The sequence below is a fragment of the Brassica rapa genome, chromosome A02 (assembly GCF_000309985.2).
Source record: "Brassica rapa cultivar Chiifu-401-42 chromosome A02, CAAS_Brap_v3.01, whole genome shotgun sequence".
Lineage (NCBI taxonomy): Eukaryota > Viridiplantae > Streptophyta > Magnoliopsida > Brassicales > Brassicaceae > Brassica > Brassica rapa.
The window spans coordinates 14,836,778-14,849,475 of NC_024796.2; the positions used below are offsets into that span (position 1 = coordinate 14,836,778).

Below are 12,698 nucleotides of genomic sequence, written 5' to 3' on the forward strand. Positions count from 1 at the left end.
CGCGATGCGGGCTTAAACATTTTCATAATTTTTGAAAAGTTTTTTGTACATGATATTCATTATACTAAAATAAATCTTAAAATAACTTAATATTATATAATTAAAAAAATTATTTGATTAATATTTAATTATATAATTTATGTTTTAACTTTTTACTAAAATACTTTTTCAGATAACAATACAATATATATATAGAAATTATATTTTTTAATTATATTTTTATATTTTGGATAATTCAATATTCTATTTTAATTATATAATTAAGAATTTATTTGATTAATATTTAGTTATATAATTCATGTTTTTAACTTTTTATATATAATTCATGTTTTTAACTTTTTACTAAAAGACTTTTTCAGATAACAATACAATATATACAAAAATTATCTCTTTTTAAAATTATATTATCAGATTTTGGATAATTCTTACTATTATTAATTTTAATCAATTATCTAATCAAATAAATTAAAATTTCGTTTTTATTTTTTTTAATTTAGTTGTACATTTTATTCATTAAGGGTACAAACGATATTAACCATTCTAACGATATTAACGTGGGAGCTCGATTCCAAAATTTTACTTCGCAAATAATAGTATAGATAGATAGATAGATGAAATTATTATTATTATTGGAGAAATTAGGTGAAATCAATTAAAACTTAAGCATCTAATATTTATATCTATATGTTGAATCGTAAAGTCCAATCATACAGATACAGAAGAACTCACGTTGGTTATTTGTTTGTTTTTCATATGCTATTTTTCCTTTTTTGAACAACGTCGCAATTTTTCCCTTATATCTGTTTCACTAGTAACAAAAAAACAAGTATACTCATGCATGGCTTTTAGGCTTTTAGCAAAGAGTTAATAAACGAGAGTTCTAGGTAGGTGTGTCCAATCTGGATATAGGTTCGTTTCCGTTTGGTTTTTCAGTTTTTTGGTAATTCAGTTTATAAGAAATAGGTACCATGTTATAACCATATCAAATTTGGTTTGGTTCGGTTTAGATATTGTCGGTTTTTGGTTTATTCAGTTTTATACCAAAAAATCGTAAATATATTTATCTTTTATAAGATTTTGTGAATTTTACTTTATATGATAAGATATCAGCTTTATAACATGAAGATATTTCAGTTTTTAAATAGAATATGTTTTCTTTTTTTCTTTAACTATTTAAAATGATTAGTAAAAATATTAAGTTAATAATAATAATAGTTTTTATAGAATAATAATGAGAAAAATTAGTAATCCATAATATTATTAAATAACTAAATATTAGCACACATATTTGTCAACAAAAAGTAAAAAATTATTTTATGTTTAATTTCATAAAAATTTAAAATAAATTAATTTTAACAAAAAATAAAATATTAAATTACTGAAATCAAAATTTTAAGTATGAAGATCATATCTATAAAATAAATTTTATGTATATATCGTTAATTATATTATATGATCTACATATAATTATGCTACTATATTTTAATTGATTGGTTTATTCGGTTTGATAGGTTTATATACCAAACTATTTCCATATTCTGCGGTTTCTTAAAAACAATATCCATTTGGTATATTCCGTATTACCATATTCTGAATATTCGGCATTACTAAATACAAATCACTTTTTCTATTTCGGTTTGGTACGGTTTTAATTGGTTTGGTTAAACCAGATTGAACAGCCCTAGTTCTAGGTTGAGAAGTTAATGTCTCTTACTATACAATCCTTTTCTGACTGAAAATAGTAACTGAGGTAGTCTGGGATGAGACAGACACAAACGCAAATAAGAAAGAAGAGAATGATCTAGTAGGAAGTTAAATGATGGCCAAAGCGTAAAGGCTATGTTACTTGAGATGACCTAACCAATGTTGTAATAACTATCTAACAATCTTAAATGTCCATTCCTAATTGGTGAGGGCGGTTGCTCAGAAAGAATATTTATTTATCTATCTATTTATCTATATATCTTATATATTAAAAGAGAAGTCACAATTTTTTTCATATGTGAATTTTTAAATTGGACATTCTCCTAGATAATTACTTTAATGAAATTTTCTATTTGCATAATAATATCATAACAATAATTGTGGTTACATTTTAGTCTTTTCTTTTCCTAAATAACTAAGTAAATGTATGGTTAATGAGATCTTTTCCTGATTTCCTTCCTAAACATATGCTTCTTTTTTTTAACATGTGATATTTTTCTAATTTAATTTCAGCTATTTAATTAAAAAGGAACATTAGAAACCGTATTCTTTCATCTAGAGTTCAAGAGAGCTATAATACACATTATTCATATAGACATGATTTTAATATCTTCATTTTTTTATTTGAAATACAAATAAATATTTTTAAGAAAATTCTATCAAAATACTTTTAAAAAGAATTCAGAATCATTTAAAATTTTACTTAAAATAAGTACTTAGTTCAAATTTTTACATATAATAAACTTTAATTAGAAATTAAAATTTAATTTAGTTTTCATTTATTAGCAAAAAATTAAAATTATAAAAAATATTATTAAATATATTTTAATGGTAATGAAAATTTAAATGATTAATTTTCTAAAATACATTTTGCAAAGATTTTAAAAATTATTTTATTAGATAGATCCATTTCTATTTCCAATTAAAAAATAAAAACTATTTTGCCCAAATTAGTGTATTTCAAGTAATTTCTCAAATAAGATCACTACTACAAAATTATTTTGAAGTACAATATATTGTAGCTAATTTTTCTTAAAAAATATTGTTTTTACCAGTATCTCAAAAAACAGTTATTGAAGTTAAATTAAATTGGATCTACATAAAAAAAAAGCATTTTTCATAAAAAATATATTATGTATAATAGTATTGCACCATAATAATATAAAATAGTATTGTTACATAATAATTTTTACATAAATAAAAAATTTACAAAATTTATAGTAATAATATATAAGTCACATAAACATAGGTATTATAGAAATATAACACTAAATTACACCAAGTTTTTGATAAATTTGTTATATAAATTTAAAATATTTTAGCTTAGAAAGGAAAAAAACCCGCACGGATGTGCGGGTCAAGATCTTGTATTCTATTAAAACTGAAGTACAAAACAATACTTTTCTATTTTTAATTGATTTATTATATATTTTTATTCCATTTTTAATTAATTCTAACCACTTCATTTATTATATTTTCTAAATAAATCGACATTGTTTATTACAGAAGTTCAAAATAGATATCTTTTTTTTTTATTGATAATCGTTTGTATCCGGCGACTGAGGTCAACCAACTAATCCCACAAGTCCCGCAACAGCTACATATTCTTACCATTTAAGACAGCTCGGATGGCCAATGGGAATCAAACTGTGTGTACTCTTACATTTCTTTTCTCACTCTTTTAACTACTTCATTAATTATCTTTATTATAATATTTCAACAGCATTTGTTTTACATATTAACAATAATAATTTGACATATTTGAATGAAATTGCTTTATTTGTGACAAGAATTCAAAATGGTTGACAAAGAGTTCTTTTTATTTGCTTACATAATCAATTAGGTATGGACATTCGAGTAACATGTTCAACTACGAGTTTTCTTTTGAGTATCGGGTTTTTTGGGTTTTGAAATTAGTCTTCATTCGGGTTTTATGGGTTTAGAGTCGGGTCTTCCCAAGTCCGGATGGATTTGGTTTTGATGTATAGAAACCTAAAAATATCCAAAAACTAATGTATTTGAAACATGTTAGGATATTTGTACCAAAAGTAACCATATTAATTTAAAAATATCAAATAACCAAAAGTAACTATATTACCCGATTTGCTACCGAGTATCGTCATAATATCAGCCAATTTCATTCTTTTAACTAGTTCAGGAATAATTTGCAAATTAATAAAACCCGGCGGTCAGATTTTCCATCTCTAAGGAATACCACTTTGATCTCCTTCGGATTCGATTCTGATGTATAGGAACCTAAAAATATTTAAATTATACAATTAATTATATGATGACACATATAAAATATATAGTATTAATCATGAAAACAAAATACCAATTATATAAAAAAAAGTAAAAGTTATAACACCCACACGAGAATGCGAATCAATCTCTAGTTTATTTTAAAAGTCATACAAAGGAAATCTATACTATATTAAAAGGGTTATATGAGGAGTAGGGAGGCTATCCACGTCAGACTAAAATTTCTACCAATCAAATGCTTCTAATTTACCACGTCACTTACTCAACACAAAAACTGTCGATATGTTTCGTCTTCTCCACTTCTCCATTTTCTTTGAGCGTTGCCGATTCTTTCACCTCTCTTTCTTTTCCTCTTATTTAATAAAACCTTTCACCAGTGAATTCAGAACAACTCGATTTACACAAATGAGGTTTATCTGATGAGTCTGGTTACCTGGTGTTCCCGATCACGACGCCATCGATAACCGGACGTAACCGGAGGACGAGGAGGGTTGGAGATTAATAGCAGAAACGAAATCGAAGATGAGGATGAACACGATGAGGAGGAAGAGGAGGAGGAAGAAGATCGAGGGGAGGTGTTCCCGATCACGACGCGATCGAGAACCGGATTCTCGATTGGGCCGAGATTCTAATGGCAATCAAGGATAATTCAGGAAACGCGGCTGATTACGTCGACAACGGAGCTGGTTAGGAGGCGCTGCTCCAGAATTTAGCGGAAGGAGACGGTGGCGAAGGTGGTGGGAGGAGAAGAGCACCGCTGGCTGCTAAATCGACGATTGAGGCGTTGGAGACTTTCGAGGTTTGTTCTGATGAAGATGATGAAGGTTGTTGTTTTCGCTGTGTGTAAACATGGGATGGTGATTGGTGAAACCGTTAAGAAGTTACCGTGTGGGCATTGTTACCATGGTAATTGTATGTTAAATATCTAATTGATGTTCTCTCCTCTGAACTCTCTGATGGTTTCATGGTAAAATTATTTGATTCAAATTAAGCACTAAGATTAGAGCGTTTTGTTTTGTTTTGTTTTGTCTCTGAACATGAAAATAAAAATCTGATTTGTTAGCAGAAAGCCGTGATTTTGTGCACTTATGATTCAGCAGAGAGAGTCGGAAGGCTTGCTAACAAGGTTTAATGGGGGAAAGTCAAACCTAAAAAAATGAAGGTTTTCGTAGGGGTCTCTTACACAACTTCTCTGAACCATTTGGTTGTTGTGAGGAAACTTATTGTTCTCTCCTTAAAAATATTGCTTCCTCAGTGCGTTTTCCTCTTCCAAAGGTTTTTGTTTTTGTTATCATACATTTTCACTTTTAATATTGTTATCATTTTTGAGTTTGAGCAGGCTCAAGTATGATAATATGAAACTGAGGAGACTTCATGATAAAATCCACCAAAAAGAGAAAAGAGGAACATAGCAGACGTGTAAAAAAAAAGACAATTGATAAAAGGTAAAAATGCTTCCCTTAATTCATCACCTCAAGGATCAGACTGTTGCAAAATATATCAGGATCGCATTGCACTGTTTATCATCTTTTATTGTTCCTGCTCATGTCTTTTTTCTTTACAGGAAGATATTGCCCTTGGAGAATTGTATACTTTTAGTAAACTCTAAGTATGCTTTAAGATTTTCAGGTCTTTTAGTCTGCAAAAGATAGGATCCCTACGTTTAACCTTTTATTAACAATCTTATGTTAAAACCCTTGATTTTTGTGGCAGCTTTCAGTATGTTTCTGGAAGTAAGCACAATTCTTCATCACTCTGATGTATTTTGGGTCCGTTGTTCCACGTCTCTAGACTTATGTTGCATAAGAAAAGACCTAAAACTCAATCTTCACTGGTGGTTCTGATGAGATGATGTTAACTCAAATATTGTAAGTTAGCAGTGTAACTGTACGCACGGACGTTGCTTGAAACTGCAAGTCTTCCCATTCATCTTTACGGTTACTCAAGCTATTGCATGTTCATATTTTCCCTTTACCTGCTGTCGTTCCTATAGTTTCTGGTTCGACTTTACTTTGAACCTCTGTAAACTTACACTCTCATGTATCTTTTCAGTTACGGTGAAAGCTTTGTGTTCGGAACATATTGTGATGGTTGTAACTGTGTCAATCGTTCAAACAACGTTGACAATGAACCTGAAAGATTGAGATATTGAAGCAACTCGGTAATGGAATCTAAATGCGTTCAGGTCGAAAATTGCTAGCAGTCCGTCCACATGGGGTTAAAGATAAAAGAGTACGTGGTTTGAGGATTAGCAGTGCTACTGATTTTAAAAAAAAAGCATTTACATTTTCAATATTGTTGGAAGACTTCTGTGAACTTATGTTAGATTGCTGGGGAGTTCTTTTAGCTTCTAAGGTACAATGAGAGATTTTTCTTTTGTAGGAGGATATTGGTGAAGTTGTGTTGTCACTGTAAGAAATCAGGATGTTTTAAGAAGTATTGTGAGTACTTTCAAGCAAACATTTTTTGTTCTGGGAACTGCTAATGCTTGGACTGCAAAAACTTTGAAGGAAGTGAGCAGAGAAAAGCTCTGTTTCATGGTGAAAATGCCAACAATGTGGCTTATCTCCACCAATGAAACCATTACTGGAGCTGTCGGCCCACTGGCTTTCTCCTTTGACACCCAAGTGAAAGTTTATAGCGACTCCAAGAATCTAATCACGAAAAGCTACTTTACCTGATTTTGAGGTTCAACTTTATCAGCATTTAAGTCGGCTTTCTGCTCAGTAATCTTCTTCTTCTTCTTCCTCTAGATTGATTTGACTGGTTCATTAGTCTTTTCTTATCTCTTGATTTATAAATTGGATTATACGATAAAGAGGTTTACTTTCAGGTGCAGTGTATCTTCTGGAACATGGCAAATAAGCATGGAATGTTGTTTCATCCTCCCGAATCTTCAGTCAGAATTTTATTCTGTTCTTCAATCCCTAAGGTCTCATCCTGATAAAGTTGTGAATGTAATTGCTCGACCAGATGGGACCTCGAAACATTTCTCTATTCCCTACATAATTTCCTGTTAAAATAGTAACGATTCTATCAGTAATATGCATTTGGCTTATTTTTGGTTTATAATTTCATGGATATGTTTTGCTCATTGATGATGTCCAAAAAGAGGAAGCTTATGCTATTGTCTCTCACAATATTGGTCAACTTCTTTTTCTGTTAGAGACACAAATGATTGTACAAGAGAAACAGAGAAAATATCATGCTAGGAGAGCTTTATGGCTACTCTGAACTGCATCCACAGTACAGCCTAAGTCAGCCTCAGAAGTTATACTGACGGGTTCTTTTGATGGTTGATCAACCCAGGACAGTTCAACAAAAAAAAATGCTTCACATCTACTCGTGTTTTATAATTTAACAAACAGAGTAAAATGAAGAAAGCACAAAACGGAGTCTTCAGATGCTTTGGTTGTGAGCCAACAGAGAAGATAGTGTACCATTATGCAAGTTGAATCAACAAGCTCAACCTGTGAAAGTTTATATATAACGAGATTATCTTTTCTGTTTGAACAAAAGAAGATTAGTATTTTTTTGTTCAAATGATTATCTTTTCTTAAATGTGTAATTATGGTGGACACACTGATTTCTATGTCTTTGCTATAAAGTTATATTTTGATCTATTCCATGCATACCATTTGGTTCAGATTGGAGAGCCCTTGGAAACTTAAAAAATAAGAAAATCGATGGCACTAGAAATTTTGAAAAATGATTAAAAACAATAAATAACACAACTTGGTTAAATATGTATATGGTTTTTGACATAAGTTCATAATGAATGTTTACTTCTAAAATGATTACGTAGTTTGGTTGTTAAAAGCGATGGTCCGCGGCTAGCATTGTTTGGAAAACCAAACCTACCGGTTGAAATGTGACTCACTCTTCTAACCGGAATTAGACTGTGCTAAAAATCGGTATATTCGCTTAAAACTTGGTCACACTCACTAAACTAATGATGCAGATCGATATTAAATTCGTTGCTTTAAAAAAAATCAAGTTAAAAATAATTGTACGTTTTAACAAGATTGCATTAAAAAATCTATATTAGCTTTTAATATCTATCTAAATAAATTAGTTTTCAATATATTTTATATTATTTAGAACTTTTCATTTTATTTTCATATCATTTTTAGATTCTAACAAAAATATAAAGTTATACAAAAAAATAATTTTATAATTATACATATATATATAGTTACTTAAATTTAAATTATATTAAATTTTAAAATCCGACAGAACCGGTCAGACCATTGACCCAACTAAAATACTGAACCAATATCCGATCCGGTTTCCAAAATATTGGTGGCAAGGATAAAATTAATATCGTCCACTTTATGAATAATTAAAATAAACAAATTTATTGATAACAACAAAATATAACCAATCTTAAATTTATATTAATATGTTAAATTTATATAAAGTCAATTTATATGTATACTTAGTTTTGTTAGTTAGATATACCCTAAATGTTTTTCAGATTATGATAGTGATTATTTTCTTCCAACATTTTGAAAATGGAAAATATAAAACAATAACTGAAAAAAATTACACTAATTATTATGTAAATTATTTATACCAAAATAAAATGAACGTTTTGATAAAAAAAAAATATAATTACATTATTTTATAAAACGTTTGTGCATTATTAATAGTATTTATCAAACAACCACTTGGTTAACTACAATGATTTTAGCATTCATTATTTTTTTCTATTTAGTCTAACATTCTATTTCTTTTGTTTTCAACTATAAGTTTTGTTAAACAATACAAATATATGTAAAAAATGATTGGAAACTTTTTTTTAGCCGGATTTAAACTGTGCTAAAAACCGGCAAATTCGCTTAAAACTTGGTCACACTCACTAAACCAATGATGCAGATCGATATTAAATTCGTTGCTTTAAAAAAATTCAATTTAAAAATAATTGTATGTTTTAACAAGATTACATTAATAAAAAAAATCTATATTAGCTTTTAATATCTATCTAAATAAATTAGTTTTCAATATATTTTATATTATTTAGAACTTTTCATTTTATTTTCATATCATTTTTAGATTCTAACAAAAATATAAGTTCTAAAAATAATAATTTTATAATTATAAATATATATAGTTACTTAAACTTAAATTATATTAAATTTTAAAATCCGGCAGAACCGGTCCGACTATTGACTCAATTAAAATACCGAGCCAATATCCGATCCAGTTTCCAAAATATTGATGGGATAAAATTAATATCGTCCACTTTATAAATAATTAAAAAAAATCTTTGTTGATAACAACAAAATATATACAATCTTAAATTTATATTAATATGTTAAATTTACATAAAATTCAATTCATATGTATAGTTAGTTTTGTTAGTTAGATATACCCTAAATGTTTTTCAGATTATGATAGTGATTATTTTCTTCCAACATTTTGAGAATGGAAAATATAAAACAACAACTGAAAATAATACAATTATTTATACCAAAATAAAATGATTTTTTTTGTTAAAAAAATTATAAAAACATTATTTTGTAAAACTTTTGTTCATTACTAATAGTACTTATCAAACAACCACTTGGTTAACTACAATGATTCTATCAATCACTATTTTTTCTATTTACTCTAACATTCTTTTTTTTTCAACTATAAGTTTTGTTAAACAATAAAAATATATGTAAAAAAATGATCGGAAACTTTGTTTTAGCCATTATCCGCGCGTAGCGCGGAAAAAAAATCTAGTAGTACTAATAATAACTAGCCAGAGTTCTAAATTTTTAATAAAGTCAAAAACATAGCTCTATTTTCATCTTGCGAAACAATAGACCCTTACTTTTTGACCGGATTCAAATTCAACCGATAGATTTACCCCTTACACCAAACCTACCTCTTACCATCATCATACTATCATTATTTGGTTACGCCTAATTTGACTTACTATAACAACTATATTAGAGTTTGATCCGTACATCCGTACAGCTGTATTTGTTATTTTATAAATGTATAATTTTGATAAATGTTTTAAATATATATGATTTATATTTTAGTGTTATACTAGATTTTGACCCACATGTCCATGCAGATATTTTCTTTAACTTTTATATCGTCCACAACCATACTCTGTATCCAGCTGCTACGGTATTCAGGATAATAGATCGAGAAGTGAGGAACATAATTCTAAGAAGACGAGGCAGGAGGAAGTTTACTTCTCTCTTGTCAATTTGGCTAGCCTAAGTATGTATAGCGTTTACCTATTTAACTTGTTTTCACTTTAATGCTTCCTTGTTTTTATTCTTTTTGCTTGGAAGTATTGACTGTAGGATTGCAACTCTTGCAAACTCCTTTTTTTCATTTCTAATGATATTAACATTTTAGAAGAAAAAAAATTAGCACTGATGGTTTATTATGAACATATATTTTCATTTGTTACTAGTTAGATATTATATATGACTCTTTGCAAAATTTGATAATATTTTCCTATTATGTAGTTTTCTTGTAAGGAACATGTCTCGCATAGAGTACCAAAGTAACATGTTTCGCATTGATACAAAAAGCTTACAGTCAAAACTTCAAAATACACTACCTAAAACGTCAGCCTCTTACAAATATTACTCCAGCCTCCATCTATATAAGTAGCTTAACTATCAAGACTTCAAAAACAACATCTCACACATTCTTAAAACAAATAATAATAACTAGAATTTGGTTGAAAAGGTCGCTATGCTTCCAAAACATGAAGTTCACAGGAGTAGTATGCATCGCGTTTGTGATAGTCCTTGTATCGGCTTCAGCTCCGACCAAAGAAGTCTTGGAAGAGAAAGTGGCATGCAACTCGACAGAACATATAACATGCATACCAGCATTACAATCCGGAAGTCAACCGTCCGCTGAATGCTGCGGAAAACTGAAAGAAGAAGAGTCGTGTTTGTGTGGTTACATACAAAATCCATTGTTTTCTCAGTATGTTACATCTGCAAATGTTCACATGGTTTTAGTAACTTGTGGTATCCCTTATCCTTCTTGCTAGAATTATAAAATTCAAAGGGAAAATTGTTTTCTATGCCAAAAAATGATAATTATGTCCGATTAGACTAATTACTATTTTGTACCATTTTTGTCTCTAAGGCTCTTTAGTATTTTAGAAAATAAATTAAATAAATAGTTTTACAAACAAAAAAGATTGGAAATAATAGTAACTACTGATGAAATACCTATATGAACTTAGTGATATTTTTCCAGTTTTAAAAATGTTTAAATCATAATTTCAGATTTTGTTCTACATAAAGTAGAATTGACATTCTACGAAATAGAAAATGATATCCATTTTTCATTGAATCTATTATGTTTAGAATAGGGGTGGACATTTTACCCGATATCCGAAACCGCACCTGAACCCGAACGGGTGATATCCGAAGATAACCAAACATATGTATAATTAACCTTATATTTCTAGTTTACATCTCTCATTTTATATAAAATATTTATATTGATACTACATATATTTTAAGTTCATATGATGTACATACAATGACAGAGAAAATGATTTACTCACTTAAAATGCATGTCAAACTTTTTATTTCAAGAATTAACAAAAAGTTATATCCAAAATTTAAAAACAATAACCAAACTAATGTCTTTTTAGTTTCAAAATGTTATGTCCAAATCTATTAATCATTCAATCTATTAAAAATAAAAATTAGTTAAGTGAAATTTATATTTTTAAATACAAGAAAAATGAAAATAAAAAGTTTAATATATTTTTTCAAATCTAAATATCTGAACCCGATCCGAAATAACCGAATCCGAACTGAAAATACCCGAACCCGACCTGAAGTTCAAAAATACCCAAACGGGTTCTACACCTCTATACGAAAATACCCAAAAATCCAAAATACCAGACCTGAACCTGAAAAGGTATCCGACCGCCCACACCTAGTTTAGATACGTGATCTACGCAGATAATAGTACTCTAAAAATATTTATAATACACATTCTGCACTTAACCTATCGCTCTAAAATATGTAGAAATCGAAATCTACAGATTATTATAAATCTAAAACTCGTAAAAATTGAAATATACACATTACTATAGATATAAAAACTTGTAGAAAACGAGTTCTACAGATTTACTGTAAATCTAAAACTTATAGAGATCAAAGTCTACACATTACTATATATATGAAAATAAAATATTTGGAAATATTCAGTTTCTATATATGAATAAATTCAATTTTTCAGAATTTTTTTTGTGGGACATAAAGTATAGGTTTAGTTTTTTTTTTTAGGATTTTAATGTTTTTTTATTTTAATTACTTTAATTATTTATTATATTTTAATATTTGACAATTGTTTTGTTAATTGTAATTTCGAATTTATAATTCAAATTAAGGGTACTATTGTCATTTTGAAAATAATTAGCCTAATGAGACATAAAGTATATAAAATTAGTCAATTGGAACATAGTTTCCATTTTTTGGCCTAAAAAAACAATTTTTCCAATTTCAAAATCTTATGGAACAATGCGACATGGTTTATCCAATGATTATATAATCAAATATATGATGACACATGTAAAATATATAGCACTAATTATTAAAAACAAAAGACCAGATTATAAAAAGTAAAAATAAACGTCGGTACGGGAGTGCGGACCAATCTCTAATTTATTTTAAAATTCATACAAAGTAAATCAAATAATTACCCAATTTAATATTTTTTAACATGAAGGTGTGACCAAAGCTCTC

The 12,698-nt window shown here is 28.3% G+C and overlaps 1 long non-coding RNA gene across 1 annotated transcript; it reads left to right on the forward strand.

The window, feature by feature from the left end:
- Positions 1 to 293: 293 nt before the first annotated feature.
- LOC117131750 lies at positions 294 to 11,533 on the forward strand. Its single transcript, XR_004455083.1, has 2 exons — positions 294 to 4,872; positions 5,033 to 11,533. It is a non-coding gene; the product is annotated as an uncharacterized LOC117131750 (long non-coding RNA).
- Positions 11,534 to 12,698: the final 1,165 nt, after the last annotated feature.